The sequence below is a fragment of the Diceros bicornis genome, chromosome X (genome assembly GCF_020826845.1).
Source record: "Diceros bicornis minor isolate mBicDic1 chromosome X, mDicBic1.mat.cur, whole genome shotgun sequence".
Classification (NCBI taxonomy): Eukaryota; Metazoa; Chordata; class Mammalia; order Perissodactyla; family Rhinocerotidae; genus Diceros; species Diceros bicornis.
Window position 1 is genome coordinate 13,787,578 of NC_080781.1, and position 16,664 is coordinate 13,804,241.

General features: G+C 37.3%; 1 protein-coding gene across 1 annotated transcript in view; it reads left to right on the forward strand.

Moving 5' to 3' along the window:
• The window catches only part of TXLNG (taxilin gamma), a 57,980-nt gene that overhangs the window by 11,665 nt on the left and 29,651 nt on the right, over positions 1-16,664 (forward strand). The gene's annotated exons all lie outside the window — the stretch shown is intronic.

The following is a 16,664-nucleotide window of genomic DNA, read 5'->3' on the forward strand; positions in this document are numbered from 1 at the left end:
GCCGTGTCAGAAGCTGCTTACCACACATTAACATAAGGTGTTTTTTAAATTAAAAATAACTGATTTTCCAAAATAAAAGTTAGTGAGACAAGTGGCATTGTTTTATGTTTTTGTAGATTTTTTTAAATTTATTTTTTATTGAGGTAATATTGGTGCAGATTTCTTTAATGAATGGCTTAATAGGAGACAGCTGAATTCTCATAGCTGCTTCTGCATTCAATCTATGGCAGTATGCCATTTTAGTTGAAGTATATGAAGACAATCTGGCCTCGCGTATATATGTAGTTGGCAAAGGGAAGAGTATTTTAATAGCCTTTTTAGGTAATTGTGGAAATTCTTTGATACTACATCAAAACTTGGCAACTGATAGTTCTTGAAGGTTAGTTGCCAATGTGGGATATGAAACCCTACTGAACTTTTTGTGCTGTTATGTTAAAATCTGTTGGTCCGTTTTGCACTTTGAATGGATGTTTTTCCCAATGCATCATTTTGTAACATCATCCATTAGTTGTTTGGAAAATATTGGTTTACTCAATTGTGTTGATCTTCCAAATGTTAACAGATTTTGTTATACAGTATTAAAATCACATTAGTTAATATCACCACTGATCTCATCAGAAAAGTCTTTTTAAGTATTGGGAAACTGTCAAGCTCACAGTGGCAGATAGTTTTCAAAAATTCTAAATTTTGCTTGAAAACTCAAATTTTATCATTGGCAACAAATACTGTCAGTTGTTTGCCTTGAAGTGACAGCCTCACTTCATATATTTTGGAAAAAATGTATGCCAAATACCCAGGTCTGAATAAACAACCATGGTTTGTCTTTTTAAAAAGAGGAAAGAAAAACAGAACAAAAAAAAGATGATCCATGAAAAAAAGCTGCTAGTTGGGCTCGTAATTCTTTTCCTCAAGGTCACCGTTGTACTTTGGCGTGCAGCAGAAGTGCTCTATGTGTCCTTTCTGTGTCTTCACACAGAATTCAAACGATGTGTGCTCAAGGGTTGAAATTTAATAAAAATCATTTATATTGCTTCCTCAAGGGGATTTTTTTTTTTTTTTTTTTGTGAGGAGGACCAGCCCTGAGCTAACATCCATGCCAAACCTCCTCTTTTTTCTGCTGAGGAAGACTGGCCCTGGGCTAACATCCGTGCCCATCTTCCTCTACTTTATATGGGACACCACCACAGCATGGCTTGCCAAGCAGTGTGTCGGTGCATGCCCAGGATCCGAACCGGCGAACCCCGGGCCGCCGCAGCGGAGCTCGCACAGTTAACCGCTGCGCCACCTGGCCGGCCCCGTTCTCAAGGGGATTTTTTTTTTTTTAATTGATGTTCTAATAGTTTTTAACATTGTGAAATTTTGGGTTGTACATTTTTGTTTGTCCATCACCATATATATGACTCCCTTCACCCCTTGTGCCGACCCCCCACCCCCCTTGCCCCTGGTAACCACAATACAGTTTTCTCTGTCCATGTGTTGGTTTATGTTCCACATATGAGTGAGATCATACAGTGTTTGTCTTTCTCTTTCTGGCTTATTTCACTTAACATAATACGCTCCAGGCCCATCCATGTTGTTGCAAATGGGACGATTTTGTCTTTTTTTATGGCTGAGTAGTATTCCATTGTATATATATACCACATTTTCTTAATCCAGTCACCAGTGGAGGGACACTTAGGTTGCTTCCACTTCTTGGCTATGGTGAATAATGCTGCAATGAGCATAGGGGTGCATAAGCCTCTTTGGATTGTTGATTTCAGGTTTGTTGGATAGATTCCTAGTAGTGGGATGGCTGGATCATAGGGCATCTCTATTTCTAATTCTTTGAGGAATCTCCATACCGTTTTCCATAGAGGCTGCACCAGTTTGCATTCCCACCAGCTGTGTATGAGGGTTCCTGTTTCTCCACATCCTCTCCAACATTTGTTGTTTTTTGTCTTGGTGATTATAGCCATTCTAACAGGCGTGAGGTGATATCTTAGTGTTGTTTTGATTTGCATTTCCCTGATGATTAGTGATGTTGAGCATCTTTTCATGTGCCTATTGGCCATCTGTATATCTTCTTTGGAGAAGTATCTGTTCATTTCCTCTGCCCATTTTTTGATAGGGTTGTTTGTTTTTTTGTTGTTCAGCTGTGTGAGTTCTTTATATATTATGGAGATCAACCCCTTGTCAGATGTATGTTTTGCAAATATTCTCTCCCAGCTGGTGGGTTGTCTGTTCATCTTGATTCTGGTTTCGTTTGTCTTGTAGAAGCTCTTTAATCTGATAAAGTCCCTCTTGTTTATTTTTTCTTTAGTTTCCCTAGTTTGGGTAGGCATGTCATCCGAAAAGATTCCTTTATGACCAATGTCAAATAGTGTGTTGCCTATATTTTCTTCTATGAGTTTTATAGTTTCAGGTCTCACCTTCAGGTCTTTGATCCATTTTGAGTTAATTTTTGTGAATGGCGATAGCAGATGGTCCACTTTCATTCTTTTGCATGTGGCTGTCCAGTTTTCCCAACACCATTTGTTGAAGAGACTTTCCTTTCTCCATTGTATGTTCTTAGCACCTTTGTCGAAAATTACCTGTCCGTATATGTGTGGTTTTATTTCTGGGCTTTCAATTCTGTTCCATTGATCTGTGTGTCTGTTTTTGTACCAGTACCATGCTGTTTTGATTACTCTTGCTTTGTAGTATGTTTTGAAGTCAGGGATTGTGATGCCTCCTGCTTTGTTCTTTTTTCTTAGGATTGCTTTAGCTATTCGGGGTCTTTTGTTGCCCCATATAAATTTTAGTATTCTTTTTTCTATTTCTGTGAAGAATGTCATTGGGATTCTGATTGGGATTGCATTGAATCTGTAGATTGCTTTAGGTAATATAGACATTTTAACTATGTTTATTCTTCCAATCCACGTGCATGGGATATCTTTCCATTTCTTTATGTCATCGATTTCTTTCAATAATGTCTTGTAGTTCTCATTGTATAGGTCCTTCACCTCCTTGGTAAGATTTATTCCTAGGTATTTTATTCTTTTTGATGCAATTGTAAATGGTATTATCTTTTTGAGCTCTCTTTCTGTTAGTTCATTATTAGCATACAGAAATGCAACTGATTTTTGTAGATTGATTTTGTACCCTGCAACTTTGCTGTAGTTGTTGATTATTTCTAATAGTTTTCCAACGGATTCTTTAGGGTTTTCTATATATAAAATCATGTCATCTGCAAATAGTGAGAGTTTCACTTCTTCGTTACCTATTTGGATTCCTTTTATTCCTTTTTCTTGCCTAATTGCTCTGGCCAAAACCTCCAGTACTATGTTGAACAGGAGTGGTGAGAGTGGGCAGCCCTGCCTCGTTCCTGTTCTCAGAGGAATGGCTTTCAGTCTTTCCCCATTGAGTATGATGTTGGCTGTGGGTTTGTCATAAATAGCCTTTATTATGTTGAGGTACTTTCCTTCTATTCCCATTTTGTTGAGAGTTTTTATCATAAATGGATGTTGTATCTTGTCAAATGCCTTCTCTGCATCTATTGAGATGGCCATGTGGTTTTTATTCTTTGTTTTGTTGATGTGATGTATCACGTTCATTGATTTGCAGATGTTGAACCATCCCTGCATCCCTGGTATAAATCCCACTTGATCATGGTGTATGATCTTTTTAATGTATTACTGTATTTGGTTTGCCAATATTTTGTTGAGGATTTTTGCATCTATGTTCATCAGCGATATTGGCCTGTAATTTTCTTTCTTTGTATTGTCTTTGTCTGGTTTTGGTATCAGGGTGATGTTGGCCTCGTAGAATGATTCAGGAAGTGTTCCATCTTCCTCTATTTTTTGGAAGAGTTTGAGAAGGATGGGTATTAAATCTTCTTTGAGTGTTTGGTAAAATTCACCAGAGAAGCCATCTGGTCCTGGACTTTTATTTTTGGGGAGGTTTTTGATTACTATTTCAATCTCTTTACTTGTGATTGGTCTATTCAGATTCTCCATTTCTTCTTGGTTCAGTTTTGGGAGGTTGTATGAGTCTAAGAATTTATCCATTTCTTCTAGATTGTCCAATTTGTTGGCATATAATTTCTCATAGTATTCTCTTATAATCCTCTGTATTTCCATGGTGTACGTTGTACTTTCTCCTCTTTCATTTCTAATTTTATTTACTTGAGCCTTTTCTCTTTTTTTCTTAGTAAGCCTGGCTAAGGGTTTGTCGATTTTGTTTATCTTCTCAAAGAACCAACTCTTTGTTTCATTAATCCTTTCTACTGTTTTTTTTGGTCTCAATTTCATTTATTTCTGCTCTGATTTTTATTATTTCTCTCCTTCTGCTGACTTTGGGCTTTGTTTGTTCTTCTTTTTCTAGTTCTGTTAGGTGTAATTTAAGGTTGCTTATTTGGGTTTTTTCTTGTTTGTTAACGTGGGCTTGTATCGCTATGAGTTTCCCTCTCAGGACCGCTTTTGCTGCATCCCATATGGTTTGGTATGGCATATTTTCATTTGTTTCCAGATAGTTTTTGCTTTCTCCTTTAATTTCATCAGTAATCCGTTGGTTGTTCAGTAGCATGTTGTTTAATCTCCACATTTTTGTCACTTTCGCAGTTTTTTTTTCATGGTTCATTTCCAGTTTCATAGCATTATGATCTGAAAAGATGCTTGTTATGATTTCAGTCTTCTTAAATTTATTGAGGCTTGCTTTGTTTCCCAACATATGGTCTATCCTTGAGAATGTTCCATGCGCGCTTGAGAAGAATGTGTAGTCAGCTGTTTTTGGATGGAGTGCTCTGTATATGTCTACTAGGTCCATCTCGTCCAGTTTTTCATTTAAGTCTACCATTTCTTTATTGACTTTTTGTCTGGATGATCTATCCATTGATGTAAGTGGGGTATTAAGATCCCCTACTATTATTGTGTTGTTGTTAATGTCTCCTTTTAGGTTTGTCAATAGTTGCTTTACGTACATTGGTGCTCCTGTGTTGGGTGCATATATATTTATAAGTGATATGTTTTCTTGGTGGAGTGTCCCTTTTATCATTATATATTTCCCTTCTTTGTCTTTCTTAACCTCTTTTATCTTGAAGTCTACTTTGTCTGATATGAGTATGGCAACACCTGCTTTCTTTTGTTTGCCATTAGCTTGGAGTATTGTCTTCCATCCTTTCACTCTGAGCCTGTGCTTGTCTTTAGTGCTGAGATGTGTTTCCTGGAGGCAGCATATTGTTGGGTCTTGCTTTTTAATCCATCCTGCCACTCTGTATCTTTTGATTGGAGAGTTCAATCCATTTACATTTAGGGTAATTATTGATATATGAGGGCTTAATGTTGCTGTTTTGTCACTTATTTTCTGGTTCTTTTGCGTTTCCTATGTTTCTTGTCCCATTTGTTTCGGACTTTCAATTCAGCCTGGTTGTTCTGTCTTATGACTCTTCTAGTTTTCTCTTCGTTTATCATATGTGGTTTTGTTTTGATTATTTGTTTAGTGGTTACCTTGAGGTTTGTGTAAAAAATCTTGTGTATGAGATATTCCATTATCTGATGGCCTCCTATTTCCTTATACTAAGTCAATTCAATCACTTTCCTCTTCTCAAGGGGATTTTTAAGTAAAAAAATCCCACCCACCCCCACCCTGTCCCTAGTGGTGAAGAAAACGGTGACTCCTAGTATAGTTTGGTGCCGCTGCCTTGATTTGTTCTAAGGTGCCAGCCATGTTACTCATTACTACTTTTGCAGTATCAGTGCAAAATAGCAACACCAAAAAAGACAAATGACATAGACTTATTATGAAAATAGTTTTTTGAGCTTGCAGACTACCTAGAACGGTCCACAGACTGTACTTTGAGAACCACAACCCTCGGGTTTTACCAGAAGTGGGGTCTGCTTTTCCTTGTTTCATCTTTCCCAAGACCGTTCTGTCAGAAGAGAATAGGCTTATTTTCCATGAGCCTGTTCCTAAGACCTGTTCTTAGGAATGTGGCATCCCCATTATTACTGACCCAGCTGCTTTATCTTGGTAATGGAGCAATTCAGTAATCCTAGCAACCAGAATATTTTTACATTTAATTCCTGATGACCAGTATAAAGTTAGGTTTTATTTGCTAAAGGCTTGAAGAACATTCTAAACTAAAATATATTCATCATGATTATTTTTGTGTGTGTGTGTGTGATAAAATATACATAACAAAATTTATGATTTTAAGCATTTTTAGGCATACAGTTGAGTGGCATTAAGTGCATTAACAGTGATCACCACCATCCATCTCCAGAACTTTCTCATCTTCCCAAACTGAAACTCTGTACTCCATTCTCCCTGCCCCCAGCCCCTGGCAACCACCATTCTGTTTTCTTTCTCTATGAATTTGACTACTCTACATATTTCGTTTAAGTGGAATCATACAATGTTTGTCTTTTAGTATCTGGCTTCTTTCACTTAACATATCTTCAGGGTTCATCCGTGTAGTAGCATGTGTCAGAATTTCCTCCCTTTTTAAGGCTGAATAATATTCCATTGTATGTATGTACCACATTTTGTTTATCCATTCATCCATTGATGGACATTTGAGTATTCATCATGATTCTTAACTTTAAATGTGATTCTTTAGGACAATCCCCCATAGAAGCATTACCTCCATACCAGGCTCAATAAATGTAGGTCTCAAGTAATAGCTTTGTTCCCACCTCACTTCCTGCTTTGCTCCTTAGTTTATCTATATAATGGAGTAATATTTTCACTATCTTAGAATTGTAAGGCTAAACTAAATAATGTATTTAAAATGTCGAGCACATAGCAGTTAGTAAATGTTAGGTTTTTTCTTCCTCCCTTCACTCAGAACTTAGCCTTATATATACTGTGTTAACTTAACCCTCTTTTGTGTATTCCATATATTCCAAACAGTAGGCTTAGATAGTGACCATCTGATTCCACTTGGGAATAATTATCCGTGATTGAACCTTTTTTTTTTTAAAACTGGTAAAGTGATTTGGCAGATGTCCTAGCCATAGTCATAAATTGAGGCCAAGTTTAAATGAGATATTTCGATTTTCAGAATTATTTTAAGAAGGAAATAAATGAGAACTGCTACAGAAATTCATGCTTAGTAGATCCTACTTCTATTATAATCCAGTAGAAGACGTGAGTGTAAAGATTTGGGAGGACAGACCCGGAAGTCCATAGAGCAGGGTGAAGGAAAAAGATGACATGGAACGAGATCCAAACTCCTGCAGTCTTCAGACTCTGAGCTTGGGGTAGTGGTGGCATAATGAACAAGTATAATTCTGTGATATCAACCTCAAATTAACTTGATTAAAATTAAATTAACTTCAAAGGTCTTTTTTAAAAAGTGAAAATACTACATTCACATAATAAAAAAATTAAAATAGGACCAAAAAGTATAAAATGAAAAAAGAAGTTTTCCTTCATTTCCAACTTCTAGGTCCATACTCTAGAGGTAATCATGATGAACAATTTGGGGGCTATCTTACAGAAAAATTTTATCCATATACTGGTTTATATATGAATACGTTTTTTAATTTATACTGACATGTTCATCCTGCACCAGGTGTTTCTTTTTCCCTGCTTAATTATACCTTGGGGATCTGTCCATACTGACATGGATCTACCTTATTCTTCTGAATAGCTGCATAGTTTTGCCGTGTGTGGATGACCATTATTTATTTAACCTGTTCCTTATTGGTAGACATTTAGGTGATTTTGCGTGGTAACAAGCAGTGGTTTGCTGAATAGCTTTTGCCCTTGAGTGAGACTAGTGGTGGAATCACTGGGTGAAAGTGAATGTGCATTCAGACATTGATAGATAGTGGTAAATACATCTACAAATAGGCATATTGTAGAGACATGTACACCAATTATATACTAGTGCACAGTAGTATGTCATTTTATCTGTTAAAAATAAAAACTCTTTAATTTCATTTCATTCCTTTGTTCTAACACAGTAAAACAGACTACTATTTAAGGAGGCATTGAGTTATGTAATACATATTTTAAAGACTTCAGTTCAAAATGATTAAAACAGACTTTTGAGATGAATGATTGATAAAGTGTTAGCTGTGTGGAAAACTTTGCTATCCAAAATAATTCTTTGCAAGATTAAAATAGCCTTAGTATATAAACTATTTTAAATGGCTTATATAAAGCTAAAGTCACTTTTCCAATTTATTTTTTATTTTTATTTATTTTTTTAAAGTTGAAAACACAACATATTTATTAAAATTTGATAGTGCAACATCACAAAGAATTTCAAAACCAGTCTGCTTCAGGCCAGATATCCTACTTCTAGTGGGTAATTATAAGAATGGTCCATGTATCTCCCCTGGGACTTCGAAATGTCATTTCTAAGTTGCATAGTTGAGCATTCTACACTTCAATGTTATTCACCAGATTTATCGATAGACACTCCTACTGGAATAGAGTATATCAATAAATTACCTTTTTTGTTTTTTTGTGAGGACGATCAGCCCTGAGCTAACATCCATGCTAATCCTCCTCTTTTTGCTGAGCAAGACCGGCTCTGAGCTAACATCTATTGTCAGTCCTCCTCCTTTTTTTCCCCAAAGCCCCAGTAGATAGTTGTATGTCGCAGTTGCCCATCCTTCTAGTTGCTGTATGTGGGACGCGGCCTCAGCATGGCCGGAGAAGCGGTGCGTCGGTGCATGCCTGGGGTCCGAACCCCGGGCCGCCAGTAGCAGAGCGCGCGCACTTAACCGCTAAGCCACGGGGCCGGCCCTTACCTTTTGTTTTTTAAACACAAAAGCACAGGAAAATGAAACCAGCTGTGTTTCTAAAAAGTGATGGAACTTTGGCCAAAGGGATTTGTCATTCCCACAGCTTCATTACTTACAAGAAAGGGGAGGAGGAACAAACATTTACCAGGTATCTTCTATGTGTCAAACACTGTCAGATGTTTTACATAAAGTTTTTAACACTTTTTAAAAATACAACATAATTACAAAAAAGTACAATGTTTGTAGAACTCGATTAATTTTTAAAAAGTGAACAGACCTGTGATTCACTTTTAAAAAGCCCTCAGTCAAGAAGCAGAGAGTAACCCTAAACATCACTCTGTCTGTCTCTAATTCAGAAGTGTCCCTTGTGTCCCCTTTTAGTCACTGCCTCCCGGAGAGTAACCTCCTAACACCGTAGATAAATCTTCACTGTTCTTAAAACTTATATAAAAAGGATCGCACAGTAGGTATTCTTTTGTGTTTGTCCTTTTTTCGCTAATGTATTTGTGAGCTTTTGGTAAAGTTTTATGCAGCTCATTTCTGTAATTATATAATCTACCATTAGTGAATATATTATGATTTATTTATTCTACAGTTCGTGAGCATTTGGTTAATTTCCAGTTTCTGACTATCATAATGAGTGCTATTATCAATACCCTTATACCTCTATTATTGTGAATATATGTACATTCTGATGACTATAGACCTAGGAGTTTAATTGCATGGTTCTAGGATATGCATACATTCAATTTTAGTATATACTATCAAACTATATTCACAGTGGCTTTCCTTTACATTCCCAGCAGGACAGTATGAGAGTCTCTTGCACATACATATTATGTTTTTACCAGCATCCCTGAGGTAAGTAATTTCATCAATATCATATACAGGTATAAAATTAGCCCTAGAACACTTTTACGTGACTCACTCTAAGTCACACAACTGGTAACACGCTGGTGACCACAACTAACAACTTTCTGATACTAAGGCTGTGGTTTTATATTATATAAGTAATGTAGTTACAGAATCAAGAATCATCAATGAATGTTAAACCCATTAAATAAAGGATATTGAAAAATAGGAAATCCGTAAGATGTCAAAATATCACTGTATAGATCACTAACAGTGTTTTTGGTGAGGGGAGGACTGTGTTTACAAGGGAGATATTTGGCAGTGACTACCTTAACCAAGTGATCGGTCCTAGCATCAGTAATAGCGGGGGCTGTGATGTTATGTGTATCCTGGTTCCTGATGTGAATGTAGTATGTATAACCCAGTATCTCACCTATGCAGGAACTTACCAAGGATTTTTACCCTGGATCTGATCAAGGTTTTAAAAACAATCAGACAAATCCAAAATGTGGAAAAGTCCACAGAAAACTGGCCTGATCCCTTTAAAGAGTCAATGTAATATATAATATAAACATGTATTTTTTTTTAAAAATGGTGAGACTGTTCTAGATTAAAAGAAGTTAATGTTCCTAAAAACAAAATGGAATATGTGAAACTTGTCTGGATCCCTTTATAAAGCTGATAGTAGGCAAAGAAATTAGCACAGTAAGAAAAATTTATACAGTAAATTGATTGTCACTTTTCTAATTTAAAAAGCACATAAACCTACCAACTCTATCTATTTAAAAAAAATAATAGGACCGGCCCCGTGGCGTAGTGGTTAAGTGCGCGTGCTCCGCTGCTGGTGGCCCGGGTTTGGATCCCGGGCGGGCACCGATGCACTGCTTGTTAGGCCATGCTGTGGCAGCCTCCCATATAAAGTGGAGGAAGATGGGCACAGATGTTAGCCCAGGGCCAGGCTTCCTCAGCAAAAAGAGGAGGATTGGTGTGGATGTTAGCTCAGGGCTGATCTGCCTCACAAAAAACTAAATAAATAAAATAATTAAACACATGATAATGTAATTTTTCTAGTAGGTTTGTTTGTAAAATTTGTATTTGGAAATGTAAAGGCCCCTCAAAATACTGAAAACATGTAGGAGGGAGATTCATATTTAAAAAACCAAACAAGGCCGATAGCTGATGTCCTGAGAGAGTGAGAGTATTCTTCTGTGTCTTTCAGTATTTCCCCGTGTATTTCTGCCTTTACTGGTCCACGCTGGCCCAGGCAAGCATGCACTTTTGTCCTCACGTTCCTGTTTGGTACTTGACAACTCTTAGGGTAAATTATTAGAAACACAGAGTTGAACGGATTTTTAGAGATAGTTTATCCTAAGACACAAAAAGTTTAAAAAAGAAGAGAAAAAGACTAAACCTCAATGCCTTAAATAATCACTTAAAATTATTTGAAGACATCCCTACCCCCAAATTAGTCCTATCTCGCCTCCCTAAATTCCAGAGTTAATCACTGCTAGAAATTCTACAGCTCTTTGCCAGTGTTTTCCTAAATTTGTACTAGTATATCTAGCATGCTATGTATTTTTAGACATTTCACTTAGACTTATTTTGTAACTGCATCAGAGATTAGTTTGACTTTGAACTTTCCTTTTCCAAGGCTGATGTATGAAGTGGGAGGAGTGGTGTAATGAAGAGAACAGAGGCTCTTGAGTTTGACAGACCTGGTTTTGGATTTTGCTGGCCCCTTTTACTGACTTTGATATGATCTTGGGCAAGTTACTTCACCTCACTAAGTCTCGTTTTCCTTATCTGGGAACAATAAGATCCGGTTCTCAGTGGGGTGGGGAAGGTTAAATGGGGTAATGGGGCTTGTAGGCTCTGAAGGATCCCTTTACTTACTTGATAAGTTTCTCTGAGACTCTCTGGGAACCTGAGGCAAGCTAAGGATCTCTCCCCAGGAAAATGCATAAATATTTACAACCTTTCCTGCCTGCTCCCTCTGAAGGGCCACCCTAGCCCTCAATAGCAAGGACTGAGTGATTTCTGCTCTCTGCACATGCCTGGCACTGGTTGAAGGCATTCGAGCTCATTTAAGCAGATGGTAGTTGAAATAATTAGGAAGTGAATGTGGATGTTGGCTTTTTTGTTTTTTATTTAGACCAGTCTCAGTAAAAGAACAACCATTACTAAAAACATTTAAGCTCTGTAAACAAAATAAGCCAAAGAAATATGGTTCTTTAACTTCAACGGTATTTGAAAGAGCACAAGTGAAAGTTTTAAACTTCAAAATTGTCTTTCTCTTTATTCACAGAGTAGAAGGGAAAGAAACTTACTTAAATTTTTTTCCTTGAGGCTTTTAATTCCCATGTGATCTCAGTTTCAAATGTATTGGTCCAAAAAGCTATTACAAGTAGTATGTGAATACGGAGTATTCATGTTTGTTTGCAAAAATTCTATAATAGTTATTCCTTGCTCCTACAATTACTTGTTGGTAAACTGGTGGCTGTCCATTTTGAAGGCATCTCTTCTTTAGTTAAGGAGTCATCTTAGCTCCAAGTATTGACAGTGGAAGGAAGATTGAGAAATGTATCCTTTGACAGGTGGGGAGTGGCTGGGGTGGGAGATTGGTGGGGCGTGGCTGGGGTGGGAGATTGGTGGGGCTTAAGGCTCTGGTAAACACTGTTGTAGCTGAATGACCTGCTCTCTAGTGTCTTTCAAGCTACACGTGCTGATCATGACTATAGACTGATAAACAAAATGAGAATGTGATAGCTTTTTTTATATGATTTTATTCAGGGACAGGTTCAAATAGAAATTCATCTTGAAACTACTGATTATTGGTTTCATTTTCATTTGAGATTGGAATTTAAACTCCATTCATCTTGGTATTTAAAAAAAACCAGCAAACTTTTATGAGGGTAACTCATGGTCCCTAACCATGTAAAAGGTACAAACAGGCATACTGTCAAAGTCCAGTGTCCTTTCTCTCCTGTCCCCACTCACCCAGTTTCCCTCCATTAATAAATTTCTTTGTATCCTTCCAGAGATGATTATATGTGTTTACTGCTCATAAACTTATACAGTACCCCCCACACCACACCCCTAAATTCTGGCATATGGTATATACTATAGGGGATTTTTCTTTTTGCCTTTTCAGCCTATCCTTACAGATCAGTAATTATACAACTACCTCATTTTTTAACAGATACTATAGTACTCCATTTTATGAATGTATCACAATTTATCCAGTCTATTATTAATTGACATTAATCAATTATGTATTTCTGATTTTTTGTTACCACAAATAATGCTGCATAAATATCCTTATGTATAACATTTCACAAGTGTACTGGTTTATCCAAAGGAAAAATTAATAAGAAATGAATTTGCTGGGTTGAAGCATATGTGGCATGATGATTTTTTCCAACATTTTATTATGAAAATTTTCAAACACAGTAAAGTTGGAAGAATTTGATACTGAACATCCGTATTGCTGCCACATAAGATTCTACCATTGACAGTTTACTTTCCTTGCTTTTTCACAAGGGTAAAGCCATCTGTCTGTCCGTACACCCATGAAGCCCTGTTAAGTATATACATGCTGAGTTTTAACAAATGCGTGCAGCTCTGTAACCCAAAGCCCCATCAAGATATAGAGCATGCCCATCACCCCAGAGTGTTCCCTCGTGCTCCTTCCCAGATGATCCCCTTCCTGAATTGGACTCCTTAATGATTAAAACAATTTATCCCCCAACCAGGAATGCTTGAGAGTACCCCACACCCTGTCCCACACTATGCGGTCAACGTTTTTAATGTGAAAAATGGTATCTGTTTAAGTTGCGTTTCTCTTACTGTGAGTAAAGTTAAGCATACGTTTATGAACCATTTGTATTTCCTTTTCTGTGAATTATTCATATCGTTTGCCCTTTTTTGTTGCATTGTAGGTCTTAACATTCTTTATTTCATGTGAGTATCCATTTATGTTAAGTAAAAGATTAATTTTTATCCATAACTGTGCTTAGAATTTTTTTTTTTTTGAGGAAGATTGGCCCAGAGCTAACATCTGTTGCCAATCTTCCTCTTTTTCTTTTTTCTCCCCAAAGCCCCAGTACATAGTTGTATATCCTAGTTGTAGGTCCTTCTAGTTCTTCTATGTGGGATGCTGCCTCAGCATGGCTTGATGAGCAGTGAGGAGGGGGGTGCCCAGGATCTGAACCAGCAAACCCCGGGCTGCTGAAGCGGAACGCTCGAACTTAACTGCCACGCCACTGGACCAGCCCCTAGAATTTTTAATAAAATTAACATATGTCCTGTGATGCTTCCAGTATTCTCTTATTGGTGCAAGTAGTTTTCTTTTTGACTTTTTTTTTTTTAACTCCAGGAGTAATAAAAATTCACTGTAGTAAAACTAGAAAATATAGTGAAGCAAAAAGAAGCACCACCTATAATTACACCATTTGAAAATAATCATTATTAGGGGCCGGCCCCACGGCATAGTAGTTAAGTTCGGCATGCTCCACTTCCGCTGCCCGGGGTTCATGGGTTTGGATCCTGGGCACAGACCTGCACCACTCTCACCCATGCTATGGCGGTGACCCACATACAAAATAGAGGAAGATTGGTACAGATGTTAGCTCAGGGCTAATCTTCCTCAGCCAAAAATAAAAGAGGAAGATGGGCAGCAGATGTTAGCTCAGGGCGAATCTTTCTCAGGAAAAAAAATCATTATTAATATCTAGATGTATTTCCTCCCAGTACTTTCTATGTGTATGAGTGTGTATATATACATACATACATATACACACATGTGTATATGTATAAAATATATGGTGCATGCTCTTTTGTAATTTGTTTTTATACATCATATTTTGGGAGCATCTCTCCCCATTATTATTATTATTATTATTATTTTTTTTTGTGAGGAAGATCAGCCCTGAGCTAACATCCATGCTAATCCTCCTCTTTTTGCTGAGGAAGACCGGCTCTGAGCTAACATCTATTGCCAATCCTCCTCCTTTTTTCCCCCAAAGCCCCAGTAGATAGTTGTATGTCATAGTTGCATATCCTTCTAGTTGCTGTATGTGGGACGCGGCCTCAGCATGGCCGGAGAAGTGCGTCGGTGCGTGCCCGGGATCTGAACCCGGGCCGCCAGTAGCGGAGCGCGTGCACTTAACCGCTAAGCCACAGGGCCGGCCCTCTCCCCATTATTAAATAGACTTCTGTAAGATGGCTAAGCCAGGACAAGCATGTTTGCACAGTAGACAAAGGGTAGTCATGAAGCAGTCTGTCGTTGTGGTTAAGAGTGTAGACGTGGTTAAGAGTGTAGACGTGGAAGCTAGACTACCAGGGTTCAAATCTTTGCTCTGCAGTTTACTAACTGTGACCTTAGGCAAGATACTTAACTTTACAATGCCACAGTTTGCTTATCTGTAAAATGGAGATAATAATAGTACCTGTCCTGTGACATTATTGTGAGGATTAAATTAGTTAATATAAAAGTGCTTACAGTAGTGCCTGGGTGTAGTATTTGCTGTATAAGTGTTAGCTGCTGCTGCTATTGTTTATACAAGAGATGGTACTCAAGAAAAGGCATCCGGAATGGGTATTGGGAAGGGCCGAGTAAGAAGTTGTATTGGCCATATGATATAGAATGCTCTGCTTAAGGAGATGAGGGCTAAGAAATCATTTACAGAAGTTGTTGGCCTAAGAATTTGCTCCATATCAAATAGCCCAGTGCAGAGCCTCTAGTAGGTTCTTGAAGGACTAGTCCTAACAGTAGGAAAATTGGAGCCTGCTATTTCAAGAGTATTTGTAGACTAGGATTTGAATTAAGCCCAGCTGGAACTGGGCTCATTCATAAAGCAAAAGATTTTGTGGAGTTAACAGAAGTCTTTCATTAGCAAATGTGAAAAATACATCAAAATTAGTTGCACAGGAGAGAAGGGGAATGTAATACTGTTTTGCTTCTAATGATAAAACAATACTAGTGATGTTTTTCTTTAACTTGTGTAGTAATGTTTAGGTACTTCCCGTGGCTTGTTTTCAGCAGCCATTTTGGCCCCTTGTGTTCTCCATCCATTGGCATTTGAGTACCTTTCATGCATAAGCTGTTGCTATCTAGGAGGATATACACACCAAATAAATGATAATGTAATATGTGTGACAGGAGTTTAGAGGTGAAAGGAGTGTCTGGAAAGACCAAAAATAAGTGTGAACTAAAAATAGAGAATGATGAAATAAAATTAGAAGGACAACATGAGATGTGATAGTTATGCACTATACAGATTAATATCCTTGTTTATGTTCAGTGCCACCACCATTATTTTGAGTTAGGTGAATGTTTTGGCCTTTCTAAAGTCTTTAAATTGTCTTTTTTCTGTCTATGGTAGTTGTAATTGATCTATATGCCTTTAATCTGAAAGGCAGAGTACTTTTAATTAAATCTCCTATGACATTTTGAAATAGGTAAGTATATTATGCCTTTTCTCCAAAATGGAGAGAATGAAGAACAGTAATAGAAAATACTGGCAAATCATGCATCTGATAAGGGACTTGTATCTAGTATACATAGAACTCTTGCAACTCAGTAATAAAATAACAAATAACCCAATTAAAAATAGGCAAAGGATCTGAATAAACATTTCTCCAAAGGAGGTGTACAAATAGCCAGTAAGTACATGAAGGGATTCTCATCATCATTGGTTATTAGATGAGATACCTTCATACCAGCTACAATGGCTGTAATCAAAAGGACAGACAATAACAAATGTTTCTGAGGATGTGGAGAAATTAGAAACCTCATACACTGCTAGTGGGAATGTAGAAATGTGCACTCGCTTAGAAAAAGTGTGGCAGTTCCTCAAAAGGCTAAACATAGAGTGACCATATGACCCAGCAGACTCCTAGGTGTATACTCTGGAGAAGTGTAAATGTTTGTCTCCACAAAGACTTGTACATGAATGTTCATAACAGAATTATTCTTGACAGCCGAAAGTTGGAAATAATCCAAATGTCCATCAACTGATGATTGGATAAATAAAATGTGGTATATCCATACAATGGAATATTATTTGGCAATAAAAAGAAGTAAAGTACTGATAGATA